This window comes from Oncorhynchus kisutch, unplaced genomic scaffold (genome assembly GCF_002021735.2).
Source record: "Oncorhynchus kisutch isolate 150728-3 unplaced genomic scaffold, Okis_V2 scaffold964, whole genome shotgun sequence".
NCBI classification, from domain to species: Eukaryota; Metazoa; Chordata; class Actinopteri; order Salmoniformes; family Salmonidae; genus Oncorhynchus; species Oncorhynchus kisutch.
Window position 1 is genome coordinate 56,233 of NW_022262909.1, and position 17,413 is coordinate 73,645.

Below are 17,413 nucleotides of genomic sequence, written 5' to 3' on the forward strand. Positions count from 1 at the left end.
AAAGCTGTCCTCGAAATGGTCTAAAGGACATCAATAATAAGAATAGACTTGCTTGGGCCAAGAAACACGAACAATAAACCTTAGACCTGTGTAAATCTGTCCTTTGGTCTGATGAGTCCAAATTTGAGATTGGGTTCAAACCGCCATGTCTTTGTGAGACGCAGAGTAGAATGATCTCTGCATGTGTGGTTCCCACCGTGAAGCATGGAGGAGGAGGTGTGGGGTGTGATGGTGTGGGGGTGCTTTGCTGGTGACACTGTCAATGATTTTTAGAATTCATTGCACACTTAACCAGGTTGGCTACCACAGCATTCTGCAGCGATACGCCACCCCGTCTGGTTTTGGCTTAGTGGGACTGTCATTTGTTTTTCAATGGGACAATGACCCAAAACACACCTCCAGGCTGTGTAAGGGCAATTTGACCAACGAGAGTGATTGAATGCTGCATCAGATGTCTTGGCCTCCACAATCACCCAACCTCAACCCATTTGAGATGGTTTGGGATTCCTGACATTTAATCTGACATTTAATCTTATTCCTGACATTTAATCTTAGTAAAAATTCCCTGGTTTAGGTCCGTTAACATCACTGTTACGCCTCTATGAGTAAGGAAACGCAACACCCTGCTACAATTCAACGTGAAGCGAAAGAGGTCTGTGGGACTGTAGCTGTAAGTAAGGAAACGCAACACCCTGCTACAACGCAACGTGAAGTGAAAGAGGTCTGTAGGACTGTAGGTGTGAGTAAGGATGACAAAAGGCAGAGAATTTACCATTTACTAGGAATTTATTCCTTCACACGTTAATATGGGGCTGGATGGAACCAAAGCAAAGAAAGTAAATATCAATGCCCCCTCTCCCATCTTACCTGCCTAACCACTACTTACCTAACCTCTCCAATCTTACCTGCCTAACCACTACTTACCTAACCTCTCCAATCTTACCTGCCTAACCACTACTTACCTAACCTCTCCAATCTTACCTGCCTAACCACTACTTACCTAACCTCTCCAATCTTACCTGCCTAACCACTACTTACCTAACCTCTCCAATCTTACCTGCCTAACCACTACTTACCTAACCTCTCCCATCTTACCTGCCTAACCACTACTTACCTAACCTCTCCCATCTTACCTGCCTAACCACTACTTACCTAACCTCTCCCATCTTACCTGCCTAACCACTACTTACCTAACCTCTCCAATCTTACCTGCCTAACCACTACTTACCTAACCTCTCCTATCTTACCTGCCTACCCACTACTTACCTAACCTCTCCTATCTTACCTGCCTAACCACTACTTACCTAACCTCTCCCATCTTACCTGCCTAACCACTACTTACCTAACCTCTCCCATCTTACCTGCCTAACCACTACTTACCTAACCTCTCCCATCTTACCTGCCTAACCACTACTTACCTAACCTCTCCTATCTTACATGCCTAACCACTACTTACCTAACCTCTCCTATCTTACCTGCCTACCCACTACATACCTAACCTCTCCAATCTTACCTGCCTAACCACTACTTACCTAACCTCTCCCATCTTAACTGGCTTACCACTACTTACCTAATTTAGCACCACCTGGTGCCCTAACCAAAATACAGGGGGGGGGGGGTCCACCCAGGTCTTACCTAGTGTGCCTAGACAGTAAATGTACTACGGGTATATGGATGCCTGCGGGCCTCTTGCCTAAGCACTTCCTAGGTGCCTTCCCCTTCCCCCTTGGGAACAAATTAAAACACTTCACAAACACACTGAGAACACAGGACATCAAATAGGCTCTGACTGAGCAACACACTCACACAGAACCTACCAAAGCTGCTTCCATCTACAACTAACATAATACATACCAACTGTCTGAGAAACAACCAACATATGCTATAACCATCAGCCTCCTCTCTCAGCAATCATCTTTCTTCAATGATCTCTCTTCCGAACAGAACAATGGCTTTCATATAGCTTCTGAAGGAATGGGTAATTGGAGACAGCTGCATCTTGACAGGGGGTCAGTTCCAATTAGCCATGGAGTCGACCAATCAGCTGCTTAGGGGATTTCAGGAAGCCGCCCTGAAACACACAACAAACCACAACCCAGAAACTGGGGAACGTAACAATCACCACTTTATTTTAAGAATGTGAAATGTCAGAATAATAGTCACATTCCCAGTGGGTCAGAAGTTTACATGCACTCAATTAGTATTTGGTAGCATTGCCTTTAAATAGTTTTTCTTGGGTCACATGTTTCGGGTAGCCTTCCACAAGCTTCCCACAATAAGTTGAGTGAATTTTGGCCCATTCCTCCTGCCAGAGCGGGTGTAACTGAGTCAGGTTTGTAGGCCTCCTTGCTCGCACACACTTTTTCAGTTCTGCCCACAAATGTTCTATAGGATTAAGGTCAGGGCGTTGTGATGGCCACTCCAATACCTTGAATTTGTTGTCCTGAAGCCATTTTGCCACAACTTTGGAAGTATGCTTGGGGTCATTGTCCATTTGGAAGATCCATTTGTGACCAAGCTTTAACTTCCTGACTGATGTCTTGATATGTTGCTTCAATATATCCACATAATTGTCCTTCCTCATGAAGCCATCTATTTTGTGAAGTGCACCAGTCCCTCCTGCAGCGAAGCACCCCCACAACATGATGCTGCCACCCCCGCGTTTCACAGTTGGGATGGTGTTGTTCGGCTTGCAAGCCACCCCCTTTTTCCTCCAAACGCAACGATGGTCATTATGGCCAAACAGTTCTACTTTTGTTTCATCAGACTTCATCAAATTTCTCCAAAATGTACGACCTGTTTCGCAGCCGGCCATGACCGGGAGAGCCATGAGATGATGCAAAATTGGCCAACAACCATTGTCGTCCTGGTGAGGGGAGGGTTTGCCCAGTCGGGGTGTCCTTGTCCCATCACGCTCTAGCGCCTCCTGTGGCGGCCGGGCACATGCACGCTGTCACGGTCGCCAGTGTTTCCTCCAACACGTGTGGCTGGCTTCTGGGTTGGCTCTTGATGTTCGCCTCTCCCGAGACATTACAGGAGTTGCAGCAAGGAGACAAGACTGTAACTAGCAATTTACAAAAACAGTTGTTTATAATAATATATATTTTAATCTGCCCCAAATATTTCATTCTTTTTACTTTACCCGAAATATCATGACATTATTAGTCAAAATGTTGAAGATTTGTGAACAGCATGTGTCGAACACTTGAGACAATTGGGAGATGTTACTGATGTGCTTTGTGTCTGTCTCCAATGTAAAACATATTTTATCTTCCACACCAAATGACGACTTTAGTTATTTTATGTTTAAGGAAGTGTGTAGGTCACATTCTGTATCATACAGCTATGAAAGTTATATATATAAGCTCTACAACATAATCTGCTTTAAAATCACACCAAGATTGTTTTAAATTATGAAATGTTTGAAAAATGGCCTCTGGTTATTGAGGGATCTGATTTGGATTAAACCTCATTGCAAGGCGGTTTTATCATGTGGAGGTTTCATTCAGGGCTCTCTTTAAATAAACACTGTCTTTGGCAGGAGAAAAACCAAATTCGGGGGAACAAGAGACATCCAAACCAGCAAGACGACACCTCTGCTCCCAGATTGGAAAGAGTTTTACCAAGTTAGGAAGCCTGAAAGCTCATGAGCGAATACACTCAGGGGAGAAGCCTTACCACTGCTACCATTGTGGAAATAGGTTTACCAAGTTAGGAAGCCTGAAAAGACATGAGAGGATACACACTGATGGGAAGCCTTTCCATTGCACCCTGTGTGGAACGAGTTTTAACCTTTTAGGAAATCTGAAAAGACACAAGAGAATACATACTGGGGAGAAGCCTTTCCATTGCGCCCAGTGTGGAAAGCGTTTTAGCTTGTTAGGGAACCTGCAATCTCACGAGCGAATACACACAGGGGAGAAGCCATACCATTGCGCCCAGTGTGGAAATAGTTTTAGCGAATTAGGACACCTGAAAGTGCATGAGCGAATCCACACAGGTGAGAAGCCTTACAAATGCTCCCAGTGTGTAAAGAGATTTAGCCACTTAGGAAACCTGAATGAACACATGAGACTGCACACAGGAGAGAAGCCTTACCACTGCATCCAGTGTGGAAAGGGATTTAGCCACTTAGGAAGCCTGAAAGCTCATGAGCGAATACACACAGGGGAGAAGCCTTACACATGCTCAGACTGTGGGAAGACTTATTTCTCATCACAGTCACTTAAAATACATGAGAGTATCCACACAGGGGAGAAACCTTACCACTGCTTCCAGTGTGGGAAGAGTTTTAGCAAGGTAGGAAGCCTGAAAGCTCATGAGCGAGTACACACAGGGGAGAAGCCTTACAAATGCTCAGACTGTGGGAAGACATATTACTCATCCCAGTCACTTAAAAGGCATGTAAGAATCCACACAGGAGAGAAGAATTACTTATCCTAGTGTGTTCATTTATATTTCACATAACATTAACTTACAATTCAGCAGAGAACATACCCAGTTCTATCAATGTCTTATATTGTTGAATGAGAATGTGTTTACTTGTTTATACCATATCAAATTGAATGGTACAAAGTCATTAGAAGACATGAATTGAATTGAAGGCTGTCAGTTTGAATATAAAGAAGGTTGGCTGTAGGTTCCTTGTGTTAAAATGGTCTTTTTTTAAACTCTATGTTTGTGTTTATCTGGGTGTGTCATTCCATGAATAAAGTCCCGCCCAGGAACAGGAAACTATAAAGATATGTGCTCATCACCCAATGCTTCAGGAATTCAGACTGTCTACACTGCGCTGTGTAACTCTGTTATTCTCTCAGCTCAGAAATAAAGAATCTTGGTTTGACTTGGACTCCAGCAGATCCTTATTTTATAATATCCACCACAACTCGCCCAAGGATTGCTGTTTCATCATTGTCTCAATGAAGAGTTCCTCTTTCGACTTTCCTGGGGCATTTACAAGCCTCCCACTGGTTGAATAAACGTTGTTACCCGAATGATGAGATTATTATTTTATTTGTCTAGAATAAGAATCTCAAAATGTATTGGAAAGGAGCATCAAGCTCATCACGTGCACTTTCAACACCCTGTGAAGTTCATAACTTATTTCATCTGTAGCCTAATAAACTACATGGTTTCTCAAGTCATAGTGGGAGGACCACACAACATGTCATGTGACTCCAAGTTAACTAAGATGTGATTGTTATCATTAAGGAGTTTCCACAGCCATTTCTCACTTAGACATTTTTACTGACACAAATATACAAACAAATTGTCAAACGAAGTAACAAATCGTCTGTCAGCATTTATAAAAGTGTACAGGCATATCCTGTTTCCGTCAGCCCGGTCATTATTTTTGAAATGGTTGGATCAATATCCACCTTCATGATGTGGATGAAGCCTGATTTGGAATGTCTGAGTAGTTCTATATGATGTCATAATTCACCCCTCTGATAATCAAGTGATATTTGGAATGTCTGAGTAGTTCTATCTGATGTCATAATACACCCCTCTGATAATCAAGTGATATTTGGAATGTCTGAGTAGTTCTATATGATGTCATAATACACCCCTCTGATAGTGATACATTTGCTCCATTGTTTCCATGTCAGTTGGTTTCCCACTCTGATGATTTATATCTGACAGGGGGGCTTTAAATGAATAGTATGGTGACATCTTAGTGTGTTTTGAAGTAAATAGAATTATTAATCATAAACTCCTATAGCAACAATACACTGCAGCTTTGACATCAAGAAGAGAATGGGCTGATGGGTGGTGGTGCTACTCTATAGGTAAGGCTGTCCAATATGAATGTTCAAAACACACAATAAACAAATTGTATATATTTATATTCCAGAATCTGACATTCCTCGTTCTACCATTTCAATAATTCTAAATCCTTAAAATGAATTGTAGGGAAAATCAGTAGGTCACACAAATGACTATTTCTGAACAAAGATAATAGACAAGTAGAATGGGACAGGTTTCTTATACTATCTTTACTTACCCGGTGAAGAGATTCCAGGGACGGTGATGAAGGCTGTAGGAATGAAGATCAGACAGTGAAGAGACTCCCCGGATGGTGATGAAGGCTGTAGGAATGAAGATCAGACAGTGAAGAGACTCCAGGGATGGTGATGAAGAATCAACCAGAGAATCAACCAGATTGATTCACAGTCAGTGTTGTTGAGCAGAGAATCAACCAGATTGATTCACAGTCAGTGTTGTTCAGCAGAGAATCAACCAGATTGATTCACAGTCAGTGTTGTTGAGCAGAGAATCAACCAGATTGATTCACAGTCAGTGTTGTTGAGCAGAGAATCAACCAGATTGATTCACAGTCAGTGTTGTTGTTCAGCAGAGAATCAACCAGATTGATTCACAGTCAGTGTTTTTGAGCAGAGAATCAACCAGATTGATTCACAGTCAGTGTTGTTGAGCAGAGAATCAACCAGATTGATTCACAGTCAGTGTTGTTGAGCAGAGAATCAACCAGGTTGTCCATGTCCAAGTTATTCAGGTGCATAATGAAATGTTTTTCTTCTTTTCTGTTATTCAACTAAAAAAAATTCTCTGAATGAGAACAAGCACATCTGTGAGCATTATGCATTATAACATCGATTGACTGAATGATGAAGCTGACAGCTTTGTAGTAAAACCAGGTTTAGAGTTAATTCCAATTCAATTCCAGTAAATTCAGGAAGTAAATCAAATTCCAATTCCACCTCTTCATAATTGAAAACCATAGAAGGGAATTGGCATTTTCAGTTTACTTCCTGAATGCTGAATGGCAGTGAGATGCCACCCTCCTTCTCACATCCAGCCTGTTCCTGATATTCTGGTCTACATACAATGCATTCGGGAGGTATTCAGACCTCTTGACTTGTTCCACATTTTGTTATGTTCGTCTTAATCTAAAATGGATTAAATTGGGATGTTTTCCTCATCAAGTGTGTCCTTTGACAGCTCTTTGGTCTTGGCCATAGTGGAGTTTGGAGTGTGACTGTTTGAGGTTGTGGACAGGTGTCTTTTATACTGATAACAAGTTCAAACAGGTGCCATTAATACAGGTAACGAGTGGAGGACAGAGGAGCCTCTTAAATAAGAAGTTACAGGTCTGTGAGAGCCAGAAATCTTGCTTGTTTGTAGGTGACCAAATACTTATTTTCCACCATAATTTGCAAATAAATTCATTAAAAATCCTACAATGTGGAGGTCTACAATTCTTTTGCTGAGGTCTCGGGTGATTTCTTTTGATTTTCACATGATGTCAAGCAAAGAGGTACTGAGTTTGAAGGTAGGCCTTCAAATACATCCACAGGTACACCTCCAATTGACTCAAATTATGTCAATTAGCCTATCAGAAGCTTTGAAAAACATGACATCATTTTCTGGCATTTTCCAAGCTGTTTAAAGGCAAAGTCAACATAGTGTTTGTAAACTTCTGACCAGCTGGAATTGTGATACAGTGAATTATAAGTGAAATAATCTGTCTGTAAACAATTGTTGGAAAAATGACTTTTGTCATGCACAAAGTAGATGTCCTAACTGACTTGCCACAACTATAGTTTGTTAACAAGACATTTGTGGAGTGGTTGAAAACCGAGTTTTAATGACTCCAACCTAAGTGTATGTAAACATCCCTGTATATAGTCTCCACATTGACTCTGTACTGGTACCTCCTGTATATAGCCTCCACATTGACTCTGTACTGGTACCCCCTGTATATAGCCTCCACATTGACTCTGTACAGGTACCCCCCTGTATATAGCCTCCACATTGACTCTGTACTGGTACCTCCTGTATATAACCTCCACATTGACTCTGTACCGGTACCCCCTGTATATAACCTCCACATTGACTCTGTACTGGTACCTCCTGTATATAACCTCCACATTGACTCTGTACCGGTACCCCCTGTATATAGCCTCCACATTGACTCTGTACTGGTACCTCCTGTATATAACCTCCACATTGACTCTGTACCGGTACCCCCTGTATATAACCTCCACATTGACTCTGTACCGGTACCCCCTGTATATAACCTCCACATTGACTCTGTACTGGTACCTCCTGTATATAACCTCCACATTGACTCTGTACCGGTACCCCCTGTATATAACCTCCACATTGTCTCTGTACCGGTACCCCCTGTATACAGCCTCCACATTGACTCTGTACTGGTACCTCCTGTATATAGCCTCCACATTGACACTGTACTGGTACCCCCTGTATACAGCCTCCACATTGACTCTGTACCGGTACCCCCTGTATATAACCTCCACATTGACTCTGTACTGGTACCCCCTGTATATAGCCTCCACATTGACTCTGTACTGGTACCTCCTGTATATAACCTCCACATTGACTCTGTACCGGTACCCCCTGTATATAGCCTCCACATTGACTCTGTACTGGTACCTCCTGTATATAACCTCCACATTGACTCTGTACCGGTACCCCCTGTATATAACCTCCACATTGACTCTGTACCGGTAACCCCTGTATATAACCTCCACATTGACTCTGTACTGGTACCTCCTGTATATAACCTCCACATTGACTCTGTACTGGTACCCCCTGTATATAGCCTCCACATTGACTCTGTACTGGTACCCCCTGTATATAACCTCCACATTGACTCTGTACTGGTACCCCCTGTATATAACCTCCACATTGACTCTGTACTGGTACCCCCTGTATATAACCTCCACATTGACTCTGTACTGGTACCCCCTGTATATAACCTCCACATTGACTCTGTACTGGTACCCCCTGTATACAGCCTCCAAATTGACTCTGTACTGGTACCCCCTGTATATAACCTTCACATTGACTCTGTACCGGTACCCCCTGTATATAACCTCCACATTGACTCTGTACTGGTACCCCCTGTATATAGCCTCCACATTGACTCTGTACTGGTACCCCCTGTATATAGCCTCCACATTGACTCTGTACTGGTACCCCCTGTATATAACCTCCACATTGACTCTGTACTGGTACCCCCTGTATATAACCTCCACATTGACTCTGTACTGGTACCCCCTGTATATAACCTCCACATTGACTCTGTACTGGTACCCCCTGTATATAACCTCCACATTGACTCTGTACTGGTACCCCCTGTATATAACCTCCACATTTACTCTGTACTGGTACCCCCTGTATATAACCTCCACATTGACTCTGTACTGGTACCCCCTGTATATAACCTCCACATTGACTCTGTACCGGTACCCCCTGTATATAACCTCCACATTGACTCTGTACTGGTACCCCCTGTATATAACCTCCACATTTACTCTGTACTGGTACCCCCTGTATATAACCTCCACATTGACTCTGTACCGGTACCCCCTGTATATAACCTCCACATTGACTCTGTACCGGTACCCCCTGTATATAACCTCCACATTGACTCTGTACTGGTACCCCCTGTATACAGCCTCCACATTGACTCTGTACTGGTACCCCCTGTATATAACCTCCACATTGACTCTGTACTGGTACCTCCTGTATATAACCTCCACATTGACTCTGTACCGGTACCCCCTGTATATAACCTCCACATTGACTCTGTACTGGTACCCCCTGTATACAGCCTCCACATTGACTCTGTACTGGTACCCCCTGTATATAACCTCCACATTGACTCTGTACTGGTACCCCCTGTATATAGCCTCCACATTGACTCTGTACTGGTACCCCCTGTATATAACCTCCACATTGACTCTGTACTGGTAACCCCTGTATACAGCCTCCACATTGACTCTGTAAACACGGTATAGTTTTTTTATTGTGTAACTTTTTTTCTTACATCTTATTTTTCTTAACTACATTGTTGGTTAAGGGCTTGTCAGTAAGAATTTCACGGTAATGTCTACACCTGTTGTAGCTTTGTAGCGTAGCTTTAAGGGAATAGTATGGTCACATCTAGATAAAAAATGAATAGAGTAAATGTGTATAAACACACTTCCTATTCATGGAAGTATTTATTCATCATCTACACATTCATATTACGCTTCTACGTCTGTGTACAGGAAAGTATTAGTTGTAAGACGTAAGAGAAAATATATCAGCTTATTGTTAAATAATAATGACGTTCTTTCCAATACAAAAAGTGTAGTACCTATTGTTTCCAAACTGCGTTACCCACTCCAGCCAGCAGATGGCGATGGGCGTCTTTCAGGTGATGCTTCTTGTGTGACGTATAATGGACTGGACGGGACGCTTCTTCAGGAACAACAAAGCGCCAACTCTTTCAACCACCTCGATAGCTTGCTAGACAACATAAAACTGAAAGATTGACGTTTTAGGCCATGTTAATGTGCATTAGCTAATCGCAGTGTTTAAAACACATTTCAGTTGACGTTAACTTGAACCTAATGTGCTTGTTCAATTTGCAAATTTGTTCAAGATTGATACTGAGCCTAGCACTAGGCTATTCGCTAATGCTAGCTAGCTAGCTAACATCCCTGACCATGAGCTCATTAAACTACTCATCCCCTGCTGAAGAAGAGGATGTCTGCTGTCCGGAGAAAGAAGCTCTGGCGCTGAACATTGTCGTGAAAGACGAAGAGGAGGATATTACAGTGAAAGGAGAGAAAGAACCTTTCAGAATGAAAAAGGAGAGGAGGCTGTTATTGGGAAAGAAGAGAAAGCATCCTCTTCCTCTCTAAAAGGTTCTATCTCAGTAAAGGTGAAGGAGGAAGACGTATTGGGAGTGAAAGAGGAGGAAACAGAATATCAGATTAACACCAGTGAGTACTGTCTTAAAAACAGGGGCACAAACTATGCAGTTGTTGAATTAATGTGTGGTTTTTAAGGGGCATTCTACTGAAGTTAATGTGATGTTCAGTACATATATAAATTGTTAAAGGGTCAATCTGCCATTGCTACATATATTTTTGGGACTTTTAAATTAGATTTAATTATATATAACAGGCTTTTAAAATGTTATAATGGAGCATAATTTATACTTAAAATATCAAAGGGACACAAAAGGCACCCAATTAATTTAGAGATATTAATGCCTCTGATAAGACCCTATGACTGTAATAGACAGTAATAATTGATAATGGTAATAAGTTCACCATCTGTTTGATGTTCTCGTTAACACAGGAGAGAGACATGACTATGGTGGATCCTCTGGGGAGCCTCAACAACATCCTGATGCTGACGAGACAGAGAAGAGTCTCTCCATTTCAGAACACCAGATGGTACAGCTTGGTCTGGTCTAGCATACAGCTTGCTCTATCTGGGTCTGGGTTTCTGTAAGGCACTTTATGACAACAGTGACATCAGCATCCATAATGATATGTGTCTGTGTCCCCTCTTTATGGTTACCAGGACAACGCTAGCCCTTCCTCTCTCCCGGAGTCCCTGTATCGTGCCTCTCCCGCTAGCACCTTACTGCTGGGTATAAAGAGGTTGTCTGTGCTGCTGGTGGACTGCAGGAAAACAACAGGGCTGAGTGGAACTGTGAGAAGAGAGAGAAGAAAGGATCAGATTTGACTCATCAAAGTAAGTGCTGTAGTTAAGTTTGAACAAATACAATAGATCTGCCCACTGGTATCTGTTACCAGGACAACCAGCAGAGTTCTGTTAGTTGACAGGAAGATAGAGTAGTGTATATGGATGTTATGAATATCATAACACTGAAAAACGATTCTGCCAATGAAAAGAGAGAAAGCAGTAGACCATATAAAACCTTGATTAAAGTCAGCTTTAGAGGGAAAGTTTCAAGAGGATCGTATGTAAGGTGCTTGTTTTACAAAAACGTTTCCATGAAACATTATGGATGTTACATTGCCTGTCCCAGTCAACCCCCCTTTCTTTACAAGACTGTAGAACAGGCAAACTAAACTCAAGACACTGTTAATTAATTAACTAATACTGGAGGAAAGCTGTGATCAGGCTGCCTACTCAAGAGAAAGCTTTGAACTGTAACCAGTGCCTGTGTAACGGATGTGAAACGGCTAGCTAGTTAGCGGTGGTGCGCGCTAAATAGCGTTTCAATCGGTGACGTCACTTGCTCTGACACCTTGAAGTAGTGGTTCCCCTTGCTCTGCAAGAGCCGTGGCTTTTGTGGAGTGTTGGGTAACGATGCTTCGTGGGTGACTGTTGTTGATGTGTGCAGAGGGTCCCTGGTTCGCGCCCGGGTATGGGAGAGGGGACGGTCTTAAGTTATACTGTTACACCTGCAACCTGGTTCAGTTTATCAGTCAATCAACCTACCAGGGTAGTTACAAACAGTACAGAAATTGAATCATCAACATATTTTGATAATATCTTTACTATTGCTGCAGAAATTTGTTTGAAAGCAGTATCCAAATTAATCGGATGTTGTGATCACAATATAGTAGTCATATCTAGGAAAACCAAAGTTCCAAAAGGCTGGGCCTAATGTTCTATATAAGAGATCATACAATTGTTTGTGGTGATTCCTATGTTGTTGATGTTATTAGGTAATTTTATTTCACAGTAAATAACTCACGGACACTAGAGAAGCTTTAACCAAATTTAATTATTCCCAAAGGTTCTGTACATCTGTAATTCAGACAACCCAACAATTGTTCCGTCCAGATATATGTCTCACTTAAGACACTCCTTCTCTCCAATCCTTACATCTTATGGTTCCACAGGAAGAGAGTAAAGAGAGTAACAGGATACCAGACCTTTCTCCCTGATGAGAATCTGTCCTAACCTCAACCTCTCCTTCATCTAATCCACAGATGTTCGTCTCCCCTGTTTCACACTTTGCTCTCCTCTCGTCCACCCAACATAACACCCAGTCTCTTTCACTTCCTATCACTTCTTTAATGTCTCCATGTTCAAAGTTTAGCCGATTCCAACAATGGAAACCATATTTGTTGGTCCGTGGTGTGTAATGACGAGCAACCAGACGCTGCCCTTGACACGTTTATGAAATAGCTTATCCCAGTTACTAATAAGCATGCACCCATTAAGAAAACGACTGTAAAAACTGTTAAATCCATGTGGATTGATGAGGAATTTAAAAATGGTATGATGAAGAGGGAGGCAGAAGAGATGGCATATAGGTCTGGCTGAATAACTGATTGGCAAACCTATTGCAAATTGAGACATCATTTGACTAATCTGAATAAAGGACTGTATCATCTAATGATGAAACATTATGGATTCTTAAAGGAGGACTGTAGCATCTAATGATGAAACATTATGGAGTCTTAAAGGAGGACTGTAGCATCTAATGATGAAACATTATGGAGTCTTAAAGGAGGACTGTAGCATCTAATGATGAAACATTATGGAGTCTTAAAGGAGGACTGTAGCATCTAATGATGAAACATTATGGAGTCTTAAAGGAGGACTGTAGCATCTAATGATGAAACATTATGGAGTCTTAAAGGAGGACTGTAGCATCTAATGATGAAACATTATGGAGTCTTAAAGGAGGACTGTAGCATCTAATGATGAAACATTATGGAGTCTTAAAGGAGGACTGTAGCATCTAATGATGAAACATTATGGAGTCTTAAAGGAGGACTGTAGCAGATTTGACACATCAAAGTAAGTGCTGTAGTTTAGTTGGAACAAATACAATAGATCTGCCCACTGGTATCTGTTACCAGGACAACCAGCAGAGTTCTGTTAGTTGACAGGAAGATGGACTGGTATCCGTTATCAGGACAACCAGCAGAGTTCTGTTAGTTGACAGGACGAGAGACTTGTGTATATTGGTGTTATGAATATCATAACACTGAAAAAGGATTCTGCCAATGAAAGGAGAGAAACCAATTGACCATATAAAACCTTGATGAAAGTTAGATTTAGAGAGAAACCAATAGACCATATAAAACCTTGATGAAAGTTAGCTTTGGAAAGAAAGTTTCAATGATCCGATGTAAGATGCTTGCTTGCCTGTCCCAGTCAACCCCCCTATCTTTACAAGACTGTAGAACAGGCAAACTAAATTCAAGACTTTGGTCATTAATTAACTAATACTGGAGGAAAACTGTGATCAGGCTGCCTACTCAAGAGAAAGCTTCGAACTGTAACCAGTGCCGGCAACCTTGTTCAGGTTATCAATCAACCTACCAGGGTAGTGTGAAACAGGGGAGGAATGAAATCGTCAACATGGTTTGATCATATCTTTACTAATGCTGCAGAAATGGGTTTTAAAGCAGTATCCAGATCCATCAGATGTAGTGATCACAATATAGTAGCCATGTCTAGGAAAACCACAGTTCCAAAGGCTGTGCCTAATATGTATATGTATACATGTAAATAATATTTGTTGGTCCCTGGTGTGTAATGATGAGCAACCAGACGCTGCCCTTGACACGTTTATGAAATAGCTTATCCCAGTTACTAATAAGCATGCACCCATTAAGAAAACGACTGTAAAAACTGTTAAATCCACGTGGATTGATGAGGAATTTAAAAATGGTATGATGAAGAGGGAGGCAAAAGAGATGGCAAATAGGTCTGGCTGTATAACTGATTGGCAAACCAATTGCAAATTGAGAAATCTACAATGACAAGTCACTGGTGTCTGACAACGTGGATGGAAAATTGAGGATAATAGCGGTGGATATTGCCATTCCTATTTGCCTTGTCTTTAATTTAAGCCTACTAGAAAGTGTGTGCCCTCAGGCCTGGAGGGAAGCTAAAGTCATTCCACTACCCAAGAATAGTAAAGCTCCCTTTACTGGCTTAAATAGCCGACCAATCAGCCTGTTACCAACCCTTACAATTTTGGGAAAAAAATATTTGATCTGATACAATGCTATTTTACAGTAAACAAATATAGACTTTTAGCTTATAGGGAAGTTCATTCAATAAGCACAGCACTTACAAATGACTGATTGGCTGAGAGAAATTGATGATTAAAATATTGTTGGGGCTGTTTTGTTAGACTTCAGTGCAGCTTTTGGCATTATCGATCATAGCCTGCTGCTTAAAAAATCTTATGGCTTTACACCCCCTGCTATATTGTGGATAAAGAGTTTTTATTTTAAAATGTAACCTTTATTTAACTAGGCAAGTCAGTTAAGAACAAATTATTTATTTCAATGACAGCCTAGGACTGCCTTGTTCAGGGGCAGAACGACAGAGTTTTTTCGGGGATTCGATCCAGCAGTCTTTCGGTTACTGGCTACCGCTCTAACCACTAGGCTACCTGCCGCCCCAGAGCTACAAAATCAAGTTTGAATCAGGAATTCCCCAGGGCAGCTGTTTGGCACCTACTTTTTTCAATCTTTACCAACAACATGCCAATGACATTTGAGTAAAGCCAGTGAGTCTATGTATGCGGATGACTCAACACCGTACACGTCAGCTACTACAGCGACTGAAATGACTGCAACACTTAACATAGAGCTGCAGTTAGTTTCAGAATGGGTGTCAAAGAATAAGTTAGTTCTAAATATTTCTGATTACCTTAAAACCTCTTGGTGTTAGGGGGCAGTATTTTCATTTTTGGAGAAAAAAACGTCCCCGTTTTAAACGGGATATTTTGTCGGGAAAAGATGCTAGAATATGCATATAATTGACATCTTTGGATAGAAAACACTGTAAAGATATTGTCTGTGAGTATAACAGAACTGATGTTGCAGGCGAAAGCCTGAGAAAAATCCAATCCGCAAGTGCCCCAGGTTTTGAAAGCTCTGCGTTCTAATGACTCCCTATATGGCTTTGAATGTACCATCAACGAGCTTAAGCTTTCTACGTATTCCCCAAGGTGTCTACAGCATTGTGACGTAGTTTTACGCATTTCTGTTGAAGAATAGCCGTATGGGGGCACATTGCGTAAGTGGTCACATGGTGGCGCCGAGAGAGATTCTCGCGTAAAGTGCAGAGGTAGCCATTACTCCAATCGGTCCTAGAGAAAAAGGAATTGTCCCGACGGATATATTATCAAATAGATATTAGAAAAACACCTTAAGGATTGATTCTAAACAACGTTTGCCATGTTTTTGTCGATATTATGGAGCTAATTTGGAATATTTTTCGGAGTTGTGACCGCAATTTCCGGGCGATTTCTCAGACAAACGTGAAGAACAAACGGAGCTATTTCGCCTACAAAAATAATATTTTGGGAAAAAATGAACTGGCTGTCTACCTGGGAGTCTCGTGAGTGAAAGGTAAATGATTTAATTTGATTGCTTTTCTGATTTCCGTGACAAGTTTGCCTGCTGCTAGCAAGGCATAATGCTATGCTAGGCTATGATAAACCCGACACGCAGGTGTGCCATCTAGCCATCTGGAAATGCAAATGCACTATGCTAAATGCTAATAGCACTCGTTAAAACTCAAACGTTCATGAAAACACACATGCAGGGTACTGAATTAAAGCTACACTCGTTGTGAATATAGCCAACAAGTCAGATTTTTAAAATGCTTTTCCGCGAAAGCATGAGAAGCTATTATCTGATAGCATGCAACACCCCGAAATACCTGAAGGGGACGTAAACAAAATAATTAGCATAGCCGGCGCTACACAAAACGCAGAAATAAAATATAAAACATTCATTACCTTTGACGAGCTTCTTTGTTGGCACTCCGAGATGTCCCATAAACATCACTAGTGGGTCTTTTTTTCGATTAAATCGGTCCATATATACCCAAAATATCGATCTATGAAAAGTGTGTGAATCAGAAAAAAACACCGTTTTAAAACGCAACGTCATTTTTTTAAATTAAAAAAGTTGACGATAAACTTTCACAAAACACTTCGAAATACTTTTGTAATCCAACTTTAGGTATTAGTAAACGTTAATAATCTATCAAATTGATCACGGGGCGATGTGTATTCAATAGCTCCACGTCTTCAAATCATGGTCGGAAATCTCTCTTCCAAAACATCCTGTCGGAGACCGGAAGGAATGGGGTCTCTCTTACTCGTTTGACCAAGAAACAACGCCCAGGCAAATGACAAGACTGGCGACATCGTGTGGAAGCTGTAGGACTTGCAATCTCGGCCCCATCTAATTTGCTGTCACATAGACAATACATGCAAGTGGCGCACTGATATTTTCTCCAGTTTTCGGTGATCAGTTTTTCTTGCGCTGTTCGATGAAACACACGTTCTGTTATAGTCACAGCCGTGATTTAACCAGTTTTAGAAACGTCAGAGTGTTTTCTATCCACACATACTAATCATATGCATATACTATATTCCTGGCATGAGTAGCAGGACGCTGAAATGTTGCGCGATTTTTAACAGAATGTTCGAAAAAGTAAGGGGTCGGCTTAATTAACAAAAGGCGAAGCTGTGCTCCAATATATTTCACTTGTGATTTTCATGACTAGGAATATTTTCTAGGAAGATTCATGTCCGTTGCGTTATGCTAATTAGTGTCAGATGAGGATAACGGTCCCGTTCACGGGCTGGGTGTCACTACAGGTTAAGTTACATGGCCTACTATGC

General features: G+C 41.5%; 1 pseudogene; it reads left to right on the forward strand.

Moving 5' to 3' along the window:
* Window positions 1-17,413, forward strand: part of LOC116363901 (zinc finger protein 271-like) — a 28,753-nt pseudogene that overhangs the window by 9,548 nt on the left and 1,792 nt on the right.